This window comes from Meriones unguiculatus, chromosome 11 (assembly GCF_030254825.1).
Source record: "Meriones unguiculatus strain TT.TT164.6M chromosome 11, Bangor_MerUng_6.1, whole genome shotgun sequence".
Taxonomy (NCBI): Eukaryota; Metazoa; Chordata; class Mammalia; order Rodentia; family Muridae; genus Meriones; species Meriones unguiculatus.
The window spans coordinates 11,046,173-11,060,483 of record NC_083359.1 but is presented as its reverse complement, the minus strand read 5'-3'; the positions used below and the strand labels follow the sequence as shown (position 1 = coordinate 11,060,483).

Sequence of the window (14,311 nt, the reverse complement as noted above, 5' to 3'; positions counted from 1 at the left end):
GACCACCCAGAATGAGCTGAAGGAATGACAGGCAGGCACACCAGCTGCCGACTGTGAACTTGGCCTTTGCCACTGGGAAGATCTGGCTCGAAGGCCTGACTTCAGTAGTTGAGTCAGCCTCTGCCCAGCAGAGCCAAGCGCCTGGGAACGGACAAGCACAGGAAGCTACTGCTCACAGCTGGCCTGGTCTTCCCAGAGACTCCTTCCATCTTGGCTGAGATTCTTATAGCTTGGTTAGTTTTTTTCTTTTTTGTTTTGAAAGAAATTAAGAGGGCTGAGGGTGCGGCTCAGTGGTGCAGCACCTGTATGTCAGAGGCCTTGCGTTTGAGATCTTGTATCATCCAAAAACTAAAATTATGTCACATTTATTGTTTTGGCTGCCCCCCCCAAGCCCCATGTCTAGGTGACCCAAGTACAGGGGTCTTTAGACACCCACCCCCAAAAAGGGGCCATGTCTGACAGGCAGTGTCTGGGAGGCTGAAAGGGATACAGGGAGAAACGCATCTTTGTTGCAGACCCGTGTGGGGCTCTTTATGTAAATGGCTTCAGTGCCTAACAGGAAGAAGAAAAATGAGGCTTTGATGTGAGCCTCAGCATCTGTGTCAGACGGGTACCACGTCACTCAGGCTTCGGGGTGGCCTGCTTCTATTAAGGAGCTGTCAGCTGCTCTCAGGCCACAGGCCCCGGGGGCTCTCTCGGTAAGGGTGGTCCAGAGCTGTCTACAGAATGCTGGTGTGAATGTGGGAGCTGTTGGGGATGTCAGCCCAGCCTGGCCCTGCAGTGGACCTGAGCACCAGGGCTGTGGGCCACCCCAGGGCAATCAGGATGCCAGGGGAGAACAAAGGGAGAAGGAGACAGGTGAAGAGTAACTTGGCTGGCTGGGTAGCACGCAGTGGGACACGCTCCCTCCCCCAGCAAGTCCAGATCCAGGGATAAGGAAGGATCCTGCTGTTCCATAGGGCCACACAATCCCGGATGCTTGTGTCGCATGGAGAGGACCCTAGGCCCCAAGGAACATTCCAAATCAACAAAGAACGGTGGAGGCCAGACCACCAAAAGCTAAAACTAGCACATTGTGCTCTTGGTCTAGGAGGATGTATGATGCCTGCATGGTTTCTATGGCAACATTGTATTAACCAGAATTTGGTTACACCAGCTCCTGTCCCCATTCATTCTAGAAAGCACAGAACTGCTGGTCTTTTTAGAAACCTTGCTGGGAAAAAAAAAAAATGTGAAAAAATAGTTTTTACCTCTAGCCTTAGATGAAAAGACGGTGATGTCAACTTTTTTGTGCCACAAAATTGGGGTTGTGTTGAGCCCCTGCTTCTATGCCTTGTTCATTGTATATCGTACCCTTAGCATTTGTCTGTATCAAGAAAAGCTCTTTGGAAGGGGTGATAGTGTGGGCTGGGATTTGGAGGAACTGCTGTGCTGCACCATCTTGCAAGATCAGTTGATTTCTCTGAGCCTTGATTCTTGTCTCTGTGCAGGGAGAGGGGCTGAGGGTCATTTCTCAGGCTCTGCCTAGTAGTTATGGATATGTTGCCCGCCTCAGAGGCCTGATTACTACAGTTTTGCTCTCCTCAGATGAAAGGAAGCCTGGAGATGTTTGTGGCAGGGCAGGCGCTGGGAGACATTTGTTGGGTATGTGCTCAGTGGGATGCTGAGGACCTGGCCGGTGCTGCCTCCAGCAGCACTTTCCCACCTCTGTGGCCAAGGGCTTTGTTTCTCTGAACTCTAGCCCCAACCCAGCCTCAGAGTCTAGTGGCTGTTTGCCAGCTGCCTTGACGGAAGCAGTGTGCTCTGCAGCCAGTAACTGCTCAGTGAAGAGAGTATCTGTTGTTACTATCCAGATGACGGGGCTGGGGCCTGGGCACAGCTGGCCACAGGTGTGAGTAAGCACTAACTTTTGATCCTGCTGTTGCAGTGTTCAGCAGGACTCCAGGGACCTAAGGACACTTCCCAGCCATGTCCATGACCCCTCCCCACCTAGTTGGCTGCCCAGGGCCCAGGTTCAAAAATACCCTGCCCACGGTATAGCTCTGCCATTATTGATGAGAACTCACTGTTTTCAGCAAGGGCCTCACAGATCACAAAGCTTCCCTGACTCGTGGCAGCAGAATGGCACGAAGCTTCCCACAGCGCTGTCTGCCTGCTACCCTATGCGGAAGAACTCTGCTCTGAGGAGGTTAGGTGTTTAGCAGGTCGCATGGGATGAGGGCGCGGTTGGCCATTGCAGACTCTTGGCCACACATTCTGAGGAGGTGTGGGATGATAGGGTTAAAACTGAATTAAAAGGTTAAGCTTTGGGCGTACACAGTAGGGACACTGCCTCTTAGTCTTCTTGGGCTAGGCAGGTTGTGCCAAGCAGTGAAGTTAGGCAGGATATCTTGGTACCCATTCATGAGGGAGATAGAAGGACAGGACCGGCCACCGAGTATTCAGAAAGGTGGATGATAATACTGTGCAGTCTGAGGGGCACCTGAGTGTCTGAGGGTAGGTACATAGGGCAGGACTCTGATAGGCAAGCGGCTTAGCAAGAAGGGGCTAAAGGAAGCAGGCAGAATGGCTCCTCGGTCTGCACAAGCCAGTGGCTATTTGCTGCAGTCCCCTCAGAGGCTGGAGCAAAGCTCCTTCCTTTCCTACTGGGCCAGCCAGGGTTGAGGCACTGAGTCTCAGAATGGAAGAAGGCAGGTGGCTGGTTCCCCAAAGGAGGAGACAAAACAGGGCTCTGCCTTTTAATATTCCAGTCAATTTTCAGGGCTGGCTCTGGCCAAATGTGATGCCGCTTCATCTCACTTATGCCCCCAATATGGTGCGCCAAGAGACTATTGCTGACAGGTGTGGACAGTGAGGACTGAGAGGCACAGGGACCCACCTAGGCGAGTGCATGCTAGCACTTGGGGGGAGGGCACAGGATGTGAGTTTGCAGACCTCTCCGAGGGGTCTAGGAGAGGCTTATGCAATGCAAAGAAGGAGAGAACTGGTTCCAATGGCGGATCCTGGGAAAAGATGAGGCCTGGTGCCTACTCAAGCACAGGGCAGCTACAGCCCAGGACATCTTAGGGCTGGAGGGTTGGGGCGGGTGAGATGAAGGGACTGAAAGCCATTGAAAGCTTTACAGCAATAAAGTACCATGAACACAGCTTCTGTGGGGATACAGGGGCAGGCCAGAGGCTGGGAGAGCCCTCTGGAGTGTAGGCACAGAATCTGCAGTGGCTGGGCATGAGGTATGCTCTGTACTATGGAGTGAGGTTGGAGGGACCTTGGCAGGGATACCCAGGTGAATGGTTGTGGGGGAGGATCGATAGAGAGGAAGAGGCTTGAGGCTGCCAGGGGTACGCTAGATCCCAATCAGAAGCTTCAGGGAATCTCAGATGGTCGGGGGTCTTTGTCCTCACAAGGGTGCCTGTGTTCTGGGAAGAAATATAGTCACTCAGAGAGGCCAAAGAAGGGAACAGAGGGAAAACAATTAGGGCAGAGATGGGGCAGGGTTAGGGGCTCACCTCGTTCATCCAGCTGTGGGATCTGCCTTGGGAACAGGCCAGCGTAACCAGTGACTGGAGGATGAAGGAGTTAGTATCAGGAGAGCTTGTGGACTGGCCTGAGTGAGGCCTCCAGACAAGGTCTGGGGTGGATTTTTATCCACTAGCCAGGAGGGGACAACCTATCCTCCAAAGAGCTTTAGGGCAGCTAGGCCTCAAGGACAAAGGCAGGCGGGAGGGGGGGTAGTGGGGTGAGAAGGGGATGGAGCCTGTAGCTGTGAGCTTAATGGCCCCGGAAAGGGAAAAAAAAAAAAAAAACCATAAAGCTGCAGAATTACGGGGAGACATAAACAGAGCTGTCAGGCATTAGCTGCAGGGAGACGGCTGAGCAGGGTAGAGCTGCGATCCTTGTGTGTGCATAAAAAGACAGAAGTTATCAAAGGAACCAGATTAAGGAGCTGCTGTCTCTGCCACGCTCAGGCTCCCTGGCAGATTCCTTTCCTCAGCCTGCTGGCTCTGGTCACATGCTGACCCAGGGGCTGGATCCTAAGGATTGGCCAGGGCACGGGGCAGAGCTGCCAGTGATACTGGATGTCTGAGTGGACAGGGGACCCAGCCTTGCCAGCAGAGGGTGGGAGCCAGGTCTAAGGAGGGAGGCGGCGCTGACCCTGACAGTTTATGGCTGCTCACACACCCTGCCATCTTTATTTTATTTTTGCTGCTGCTGCTGATGACTTTAGCTAAGCACTAATGGGCTTAAATTTCATCTTAAGCCATCCCCGTAGTCGCCAGCAGATGACAAACACCCTGCTCCCCTGAGCTGCAGAGATGCCAGCCTATGCGTAGGCATGTGCCTCTGCCTGTGCAGACATGCTACCCGTTGCAGCCATTAAGGAGGCTTCCGACGATCCTGAGTCTTTGACACTCACAGTCGAAGAAGGGATTCCTGGTGGTGTTCCAAGTGAGAACAGGGCTCTGAAGTGGGTCTTGCTAGGGAGCCTGGCCTGAGAGTTCTTGGGCGCCTCTTCCCCGCCCCCCCCCCCAAGACAGGGTCTCTCTGTGTAACAGCCTCGGCTGTCCTTGAACTCTTCTATAGACCAGGCTGACTGCAAACTCACAGAGATCCGCCCGAGTCTGCCTCCCAAGGATCAAAGGTGTGTGGGGAACAAAAGCATGTGCAACCACACCCGGCTTTGGCGGCCTCTTGAGTTCCCCAGACCAGGCACTGTGATGAGGGTCTGCCATGTTCTTAAAAGCTAATCATGCTTTGCACAGGCTAAGGAAAATACCCGTGGCTTTGCTGGAGGGCGGAACTCTATGCTCTCATTCATTCAGGAAACACGAGGCCCTCCACAGCCTGACCCCAGAGGCCTGATCTGTACTTCTGAGTCTCTTAGGCGACAGCAAGCAGTGAGTCTAGATGCAGTTTGTGTGGGAGAAGATCTTTTGTTGGTGGAGGTTCTGAAGGTTGTGAGGGGGGAGTGGGCAAGGAGCTCTGGAGGCTGTGTGGACCTGGGGGTGTATGGAGGATGGGCATGTATCCGAAAAGGAGGGTACTGAAACATGCAGAACCCCCATAAAGGCTGTGTGCCATCTTCAGAGTTTCCTGCTTACCTTTGCATGTGTCCACAGCCATCACTCAAGGATGCCCTTCCTTTGCAGCATTGTCGGGGCTTTCGTCTACCCCTAAAGCTGCCCACAGGGCTGGCACACACAACTGTCCACTCCCTGAGGGAACTCCATTCCTTTGTCTCAGCACCTGCCTTCCATCACCCTGTGCTAGGAGGGGTTCTTGCTCCCACTGACACCCAGTGAGGTCAAGGAGGATACTTGAGGAGGTGGCCACCACCAGGCAGGCCTGGAATATCACCCTCCTTAGTAGGGCTGGAGATAAGGGTCTGGTCGGCTTTGAGTCTCAAGCTATGTGACTTATAGCTGGGCTTCAGACATGCACTCGGTTACCTCTAGGTATGGGCCCTACCTGGTTCTGGCACACCCAGAGTTGGAAGTCAGACCTGAGTTAGACAGACGTTGGCAGGTTAGTAGTCTGACCCTATCACTGCTGTCTAGGAGATAATCCAGCCTTGTCCTGTCTGACCTCCGTATTTACCCCTCACTATAGCCACCATGAATCCTAGCCTACATCTATCTGGTGGTGTCATCCCTGCTCTTGTTTGTGCTCTGTGGCTCATTGTCACTTAGCACGTTTATGATGTGGGTCCTACCTGTCTCCTTTCCACATCTAACTTAAAGAGCCCTCGTTTTCACACCTTTCCCGTCTGCCTCACTGTCCTTTTCCCTTTCCTTCAGTATTTCCTGCATGGTCTTTGAGACTCGGGACTTCTTCTGGGTTACCCCTCTGATCCTGTCCCTCCTGGGTATAAGTTCAGCCTTTGCGTGTTCATTAGCACTGTACTCAACTGTCTTCTGCAAGGGTACTGATCTTTTGCTGTCTCTGGCTGTGTTGTTCCTAGTACCCGTGTGGCATAAACACTTGGGAACTGCCTCTCGGATGGAAGGAGTTGGGTTGGGCAGGTGGGTGGTGGGTAAGTGGTTGGATAATGGGAAAATAGATGGATGAATAGAGAACAAGTGGATGAATGGGTGGGTGTCAGAGAAGATGCAGGGGTTATATTGGGAAGCTCACAGCACCCAGGAAATGAGCTTCAGAGCCTTGAACACGTCTCTGTCGTCAGCGGGCCTCAGTTTCCCTGTAGCTGGAAAAGGTGACCAAGATGACAGTGGGTCACGTGTGCCAGATAGTGACCACAAAGGAAGTTGTTAGCTTGAATGAGGCCCTGCAGCCCTAGAAGGACCTTTCTTTTCTGCAGGCCGTATCTCCTGTCCCTGCCCTGACTAGAGAGTCTGGGCCAAGCTTCTGTTTAGGTCCAAGTCTTGCTGCTCCAAAGATATCCTTTGGCCTCTTGGGATTCAGTTGTATTCTCTGTAAGGTGGGGTGCTGGTGTTCTTTGTGGTTTCTTTGGAGATGAGAACATTGTTTAGGCACACCAGAAAACATGGGCCTTATACCCTAACTGCTTGTAGGGTCTTATTCCCTGGCTTTGCCTCTGGGCCAACCTCAACACCCCAGCATGGTTTATATAATGCTGTTAGAACTTTCATCTGAATGCGTGGATACCCTAAGCCTTTTTTATTTTTATTTATTTATTTTTTTCTGCCTGTGACCTCATCTGCAAGTGAGTGGGATGTGACTGATGCTCACAGCCGAGCCAGTGCCTGGAAGGTCAGTGAGATCTGTCATAGTGTGATGGTGACGAGATAGTTCTGTTCTTTAGTGGCTCTGGGCTCAGTCCTGGGAGGTGGACGTTTAACTGCTGTCCCTGCTTAAAGGATCACAGGCTAGAGAGGTGAGGTGAGTCACCTAAGGTCACAGAGCCAGTCAGCCTCAGGGTCTTGGGTACTTGGTGTTTGTTTCCAGAGACTCTTGGGAGAACACTCAGGAAAAAAGCTACTTGTAGACCACAGTGAAACACAGCAAGCTATCCAGAAACCTTCCACAGGCCTGGGGCTGCAGGGCCTCCTGCCAGCCTCTCAGGTTAGTGCCACCCAGAGCATAACACATGTGACAGGACCTGGCTCCAGCCACTGCCACTAGGCCTTAATGCCCAAACAGTGTGTCTGGCTACCCTAACAGTAAGCATTTGGTGGGCAGAGCAGGGAGACTTGTGAGACTCTTAGGAGCCACACCTTCGCAGCCAGCGAAGACCAGTTGGGGTTTCCAGCCTCTTGCTTCTGCTATAAAAAGTATGTCAATATTTACCTTTTAAAAGGACAGATAGGTCCTGAGTCTACTCAGGGCTGCTCTTGACAGTTCTGTCCACCTGATCTCTTTTAATCTCTACTTGCATAGGGCCCACAGCTCAGGTTAGGAGTAGGATTTGGTCCTTTATCTCCAGTAGGCCTCACGGTTCAGAGCCTTTGGCTTCACAAACCCTGGATGGCATCTGGCTATACATTTTACATGTATTGTTGGAAAGATTACAGGAGAGTGTATTGCTAGGCCACACAGAACTGGGGGGGGGGAACACCTATTAAAACCAAGAGTGGCTGGGCTTGGTAGCACATGCCTGTAATCCCAGTACTCTGAGAGGCAGAACCAGGCAGATCATCTCTATTAGTTCGAGGCCAGCCTGGTCTACAAAGAGAGTAAACAGGACAGCCAAGGGTACACAGAGAAACCTGTCTCAAACAAACAAACAAACAAATAAACCCCAAAAACCAAGGGTGCCTTTGAACACGGGCCCTGTGGTTCTCCTTAACCTGGCAGCAGCTGCCTACCTGTGAAGCTCAGTGTAGACCCTGGCCAACCCCAACTTGATGCCCTGTGGGGACCCTTAATATTTTTTGTACTAAAGAGAGTGCGGGGTATAAGACGTTGCAACCTCTAGGCAGCCTGTCTCTATACAGCCTGTCTCCATACACCTCGTTTCGAGGTGGAGGAAGGTGGCTGGGGCCCAAAGGATGAAGCTTTATGCAAATAATCAGTTCTGCTGGTTTTCTTCTAATTTTACCCCGATGTTGTTGTCCCTTTGGCCAGACACTTAGGGGACTCCAGTGCTTTCTGCTGCAGGTAACTGACCTTGCACAGATTACTTTGGGCTGGGACTCTGGCCGCACGGGGTTTTAATTTGGATGCATATTTTCAGAAGGTGCTTCAAAGAGGTGGAACTAGTTAACCTGTTCCATCCCCATCTGGACCAGGGCTCCCCTTTCTCCCATGCTTCTCCAGCCAGGCAGAGGCAGCACCGTGACTGTATCTCCTGTGTGCTCAGAAAGCCAAGTAAGTGGTGCCCTAATAAACACCCACAGGGCCTGTCTCGTCTGTGAAGGGAAGGGCAGGCATGACTGGAAAGAGCCCAAATCCAGTCCCCCGCCACCCTCAGGGGTGTAGTCTTACAATAGCCCTGCCAGTTGGATGCCTAGAATATTTTACAACTCACGAGCATGAAACATGGAGAGGTTAAGTGCCCAATGCTACCCAGGTATGTGTGCAGGAAGCTGGGATTTGAAACCTGAGCCACTCACCGCCAGGGCTTCATCATGGTGGCTATGGAGAGAAGGCATCTCTCACTCAATTCCAAGCCCCATGAGCTCTCCCTAGCCTCCTGAACCTGACCTTTGAAGCCCCTGAGGAAGAGATACAGTCTGTCATTCTCTACCAGTTATCAGGATCCCTCCCACAGGTTCCCAAAGTGAGGCATCTGTGGGTCAGGCTAGGTTAGCTGTGCAGCTTGAAGAGTGATGGTCTGGAAGCCAGGGAGAGAGCTCTGGAAAGGCTGGGTGCAGTCAGAGGCAAGGTCCAAGGAAGCCTGGGCCTGGGCATAGAACCAGCACACAAGGACGAGCCCAAGTGTTGTGTTCACTCTGTGAGTGAAACAAGAGCAGTGTTCAAAATAATCAGATGCTGGGCTCAGCTGCCCAGGCTTTGTTTTTTCTCGTGAGTACCTTCCCGTTTCAGAGCCCTTTGGAGAGGGTAATCATCCAGCTCCCCACTTGGACTGAGGAAGGAACCTAGGAAGTTTGTCCAGGCTGTTCCTGGAGCAGGGGCTGCCAGCTCCCTCTGCCTGAGGCTGGTGCTTCTGTTGTGTCAGAGCAGCCAGCAGCATCACACAAATGGAAGCTCTCCTTTTCCTGTGGTGAGAGTGGCTGCAAATCCAGCACTTTCCCCACCTTGAGAACCTGGTCTATCAAAATCAGAGCATTCGTCTAATCTGTCAGGCCACAGGAACTTCCAACCCTAACTGAATTTGTAATGTAGTTATCGCAACAGCCGTGCATATTTGGAGGAGTGTATTGCTGGGTGAGGTGCATAGTCTACAGGTGAATAAGAGAGATCTGTAGAATTCAGCCTCATGCCAAGAAACCCCAACGGAGCACCTCGGCCACGTGGCACTTCTCTCTAGTCCCTTTCCCTTCCCTCCCCACCCCCCTCGGGAGACCAATGTTCTGAAATGCCGTCCCCATTCATGTTTTTACCCTCAGGAACCATGCCGTATCTCTAGCCAAAGGCCCAGCTTGGAGCCCTGTCCTCAGGGCCCCCAAAGAGTGGAATCTGGAACAGCCTTTTCTATTCTCTGGAGCCATTTTCACTTCCAGAAATGAGAGTGACCTTATAGCTTGAAGGGGAGTTGAGGGTGGAAGAAAGACCTTGGGCATCCCCAGGAGGTCTCCTCAAACAGCATCAGTCTCTGGGGGAAGAGGGTTCAATAGTGAGAGGGGAAGAACTTCCCAGGTCTGAGGGAGGCAGAATGCAGTATGTACCACCCCCTAGCACCATATTTCTGCTTAGGTGCCAGTCCTCTGCTTGCCCCTCTCCCTGCCTAGCTTCCAGGTCCCTCGCAGATACAGCCCTGATCTAAGTATGTCAAAGCCACCCTGTGGTATCCACCTCCCTTCTGGCTCCCCTAGGTACTCTTGGTCTGCTAGGCCTCTTTACTTACCTGCATGGTACTGCTGGCCTTGGGGCCGGCCCCTTAAAAGCCAGCTGTTTGTTTGTTTGTTTGTTTTGTCTAGCCGGGTCAAGCTAGACCCCTTAATACAGTTCCTCATGTGGTGATGACCCCCAACCATAAAATTGTTTTCGTTGCAACTTCATAACTGTAATTTTGTTACTGTTATGAATCCTAATGTGTCTGTGGTCACCTAATGTGTCTGTGTCTTAGGGGACCCCTGTGAAAGGGTCTTGACCCAGTGGTTGAGAACCACTGTGCTATACACCCTTGGTTTCTGTGTCTGAGATGGCTACTGCCTTCTCTGCTCGCTGCCGCAGCTAAAAGCCATGTTTTCTGTGTCTAGGATGGCTACTGCCTTCTCTGCTCGCTGCCGCAGCTAACCGCCTTCTTCTTAAAGAGGGAGGGCTGGGAACAGTCTGGAAAACGCCAGGGTACTTGAGGGGCCCAGTCAAATCCTGGATTTGGTCCTGGCTCGGCTGCTTACCTATTCTAAAGAGGGCAGAGTGAGGTTTAGGTGGGTGGCCTTTCGGAGAGAAGGGCAACCACAACGGACGCGAACTTCCTGCGACCTCATACTGAGGGAGGAAAGAGTCTGCAGGAGGTGAGCCAAAGTGGGGTTCTCCCTGGGGCAAACCGAGGCAGACCAGCAAGGGGAGTAAACCCAGCCTGCGAGTTTCCTCTGTGCTCCTGGCCGGTCCCCAGAACCTGGCTCGGGAAGGGTCTCGCTTTGAAGTTTCCGGCAAGACCAGCCCACTGCTGTTCAAATGGCGTATTTGTCTAGTGGCTCAGGGAAGGGGACTGGCGGCGGGGGTGGCAGCGCCCCGCCCGGCGCCGCTGCTGCCCGAGGGTCCGTGCGCTGGGAGCTCCAGCTTCTCGAACTGGATGCTGAGACCAGGCCGAGAACCCCAGGAGGACTCGGTGCTCGGGCCGGCTGCTTCAGGCTGGCGGGGAGCTGGAGCCGCCTCGCACCGCCACTCGGCGCAGGGTGGGAGGGAGCGAGGGAGGCGAGGGGACGAGCGCCGCTCCCCGCCCCCATTCCACCCGGTTCCGATATTTAGCTGAAAGGCACGCGGCTCCTAATCGGCCCTTTCCAGGCTGAGATGTAACGGCGCTCTGCCCGCGCAAGGGCGGGGGCCGCGGGGGCCGGGCCGGGGGAGGCGCAGAGTCCGGAGCCTGCGAGCGAGGTGAGGAGCCCGCGTCCTCGGCCGCCGGAGCGGGCGGGCGGGCGCGCACCGCCGAGGCAGATATAGAAAGGGGGGCAGGTTAAAAATAACCCTCTTCGGCTGGGAAGCTCGCGCGCGCTCTCTCGCCTCGTTCGGTGCCAGAGGACTCCAGGGGAGGTGGCGTTGGGGAGGGCAGCGCGGGATTCCCCTCCTCCGCCGCCGGGCGGGGTGCCGCCTGCACGCCGCGGCTGCACGTGTGCGGGGCCGCGCGCCCGGGCCCCCTCGCCCCGGCCGGCGGCGCCCTCCCCGGCCCGGCGGTCCTGCCCGCCGCCCCTCCCGCGGCCCGCGCGGCTGCAGGAAGCGCTCCTTTATTCATTATTTACGAGCGTTAATAGGTTTGGGGCTCGCGGGCTGGGGGCGGAGGCGAGGACGCCGCGGGGACCCCCCAGCGTCCGGGGAAGGGTGCGAACCTGCGGGAAGGTCTGCGGGGGGCCGGGGGGTGGGGGGGGAGAGTGGCGCTCGGACGCTGTCCTTCGCGGGCAGGCACTTAGCCGAACGGGGCGAGGGGGCTGCAGGTCCCCCCCCCACGCCCCGCCCTGCATGGCCCTCGCCGCCGCGTCCCCGACGCAGCCCTGGCCTCATTTATCATCATCTTTGGTCAAGTGGAGTGTGCAAGGAACAGCTGCTTCACTCGGCTGACTTCCGAGGGCGGCTACAGCAGGAACCAGGAAAATGAATGATGGAGGCTGGGGGGCCGCCCCCAGGTCCGGGTGCAGGCGGGAGGGAGGCGGGGAGCATCCCGGCTGCCTCGGCCTCGTGGCGAGCGCAGCGCCCCCTTGCTCCCCGGGCTCCCACGGCCCCTGCGGCTCGCTGGCTGAGGACGGGCGGGCGTGCCGGAGGTCGCCTTGACCTTGTTGGGGTCAGTGGGTTGGGCTGCGGAGGAGGCGTCGCGGCGTCTTTGGTGGCCCTCTCCGGATTGGCGGAAGGCCGGGGGGGAGGCGAGGAGGGGGAGGGGAGCGCCGATGGAAGGTGAAATTTTACCTGCCCCTGAGGGAGTCCTGCGGATTTTCTCCCGGCGATGGCCGCGCTCAGCCTTTGTCTTACACGGCCGAAACATCTGTAGCCGCGGCGGAGAGGCCGCAGACCCCACCCTCCGCGCGGCAACCCAGTCACTCCCCTGCTGCAGCCCGCGCCTCAACGTGGGGTCCTCGCCCGCGCCCTTCCCCGCCTGGAGTCGGTGGGGCGGGGGCCGGTTGCGGAAAGGGTTAATGGCCCAGTCGCAGACCCTAATTGTCAGAGCTAGGCCCCGCTCCGTTCCAATTACCCTAAGTAGCGACTGAATGCGCAATTAACGGAGTCAGCTTGCCAACTGGAAAGCTGTCCCCGCTTTCACGTTGAGCGGAATACTCCACCAGCTGACTTGGACGAAGCGATTTCCTCCGCTCTCCCCTTTCTTTCTCCTCCAGCCCCTTCTCTTTTTCTCTCTCCTTAATAATAAAATTACACCAAGCAGTTTGCGGTGTGGCAGGCGGCCAGAAAAGCGTTTCTTTAAACGCCGCCGTCTCACAATTAGGCAGCAAGAGGATTTGACACGCCGTGGCGGCCTGACAGGCGGCTTCCTCCCTCGGGGCCGGTGCAGGAGGGGCTCCGGTGCCCTGCTCCCCCATATGGAATCGGCACTGGGAGGGGGCCGGGGCTGCACCTCCCGGGCTGACAGCATGCTGCAATGAGAAGCCCTTGGGGCAGGCAGCAGGGGAGGTTCTACCCAGGCTCTGGGAGGTAGCGAGCTCTTTCCCTGCTGGGGTAATAGAGGAGAGCCATGTTCACCGTTTCTGTGTGACAGAGAGGCGTCTGGGGCACGCAGCTGCTGAGCCTCTGGGCTTCCGTCGATCTCTGCGAGTTTGGGGTTGGAGTGTTGAGGAAGATTGTGCCCTGTTCCTGGGGGCTGGTCGATTCTGTCTTCTGAGCAGGTTAAAGACAGGACTGTCTATAATGGGCCAGAGCTCCCTCCGCTGCTACTGCTGGGAGAGCAGACCTAGAACCCCCACGGGCACACAAGAAAAACTGCCATGAAGGTACCAGAGACCGGTACCCTGAAAACAGGGTGCACTGACCTGGCCACTGGCTCTGTAGCTGAACTCAGAACTGGACTGAGGTAGGCAGTAGCTGCTGTAGGAGGTAGCTGCTGCTGCCGGAAGCCGCGTTGCTGTTCGCTGCCTCCCAGCTTCAGGGGGCAGCTCCTTGCTTCCTTCACCTTTTCCCCCTTCCTGTCCCCGAGTGTTCTTCAGCAACATCACACAGTTCTCTGTGCCTTACACTACAAAAGCTGCCCACATTTCCCAGGAACCTCGGCTCTGCGTTCAGCTCATCCCCCACCTGGACTCTTTCTGAGCCAAAATGGGCTCCAAGAGCCAGTGGGCGCCAACACTAAAGGCTGCAGAGGAAAGAATGCAAACTTTGCTGCTACTTCCTAGTTAGCTGCCGTTTGTGTCCTGCCCACCCCTTCACCCACTCGTGAAACTGCTCGGTGGTCCTCACCCCCTGAGGCTGTGATGAAGAATAAACACTATGATAAGCACAAAGCCAGTGGTGTCCCTCCGAGCTTGAGTAAGCCCTTTCCTTCAGGCTCTTACCCCGAGGAGGCAGCTCATTGTACCATTAATTATGTAATTACTGCTGTCATGAGCTCCATAAGGGAGCAGGGGGTCCCAGGAGGGGGGAGGGGCAGGGCCTCACCTATCTCCTGTGGAATGTTCCCAGGGCCACCTCCACAAGCTGTGCACACACCACAGTCCTTCTTGGAGCTCTTTCCCTCCTTCCCGCACCCAGGTCACTCTCCCTTCACTTCAGTGTTTGCCCTAGCCATGCTGCTACCGAGGCCTGCCCTGGAGCCAGAGAGCATTCTGGGTGCTCCTTGTTGCACTGAATACCCGAGGCCCCAGCCCCGTGAGGCAAGAGCTAAGCTGCACGGATGCCAGCTTCACCAGGGTTTGGTGCCTGGGGCTGATGGTCAGGTGAAAGCCCACAGATGGTCCTCTTGAACTCTGCACTGCTTAAATAACAATAATAAAAACCCTTGAGACTTGGTTGATAACTTTTTTTTTAACCTTGTGGGTGTGCATGCATGTGTGTGTGTGAGAGAGAGTGTGTGAATGGCTTCCAGGAGCTGTTTCCACTATAGGTTCCAGGG

General features: G+C 55.1%; 1 protein-coding gene across 6 annotated transcripts in view; it reads left to right on the top strand.

Annotated features, from left to right (window-relative positions):
* Rai1 (retinoic acid induced 1) overlaps window positions 1–14,311 on the top strand; it is a 99,418-nt gene that overhangs the window by 64,026 nt on the left and 21,081 nt on the right. The window contains exon 1 of one of the 6 annotated variants that reach the window (XM_060363608.1): window positions 10,995–11,142. The exons of the other annotated variants lie outside the window; for them this stretch is intronic. The gene's annotated coding sequence lies outside the window, so the exon portion shown is untranslated. Of the gene's footprint in view, window positions 1–10,994; window positions 11,143–14,311 lie in introns of those variants that run through there. 6 annotated transcript variants of the gene reach the window in all.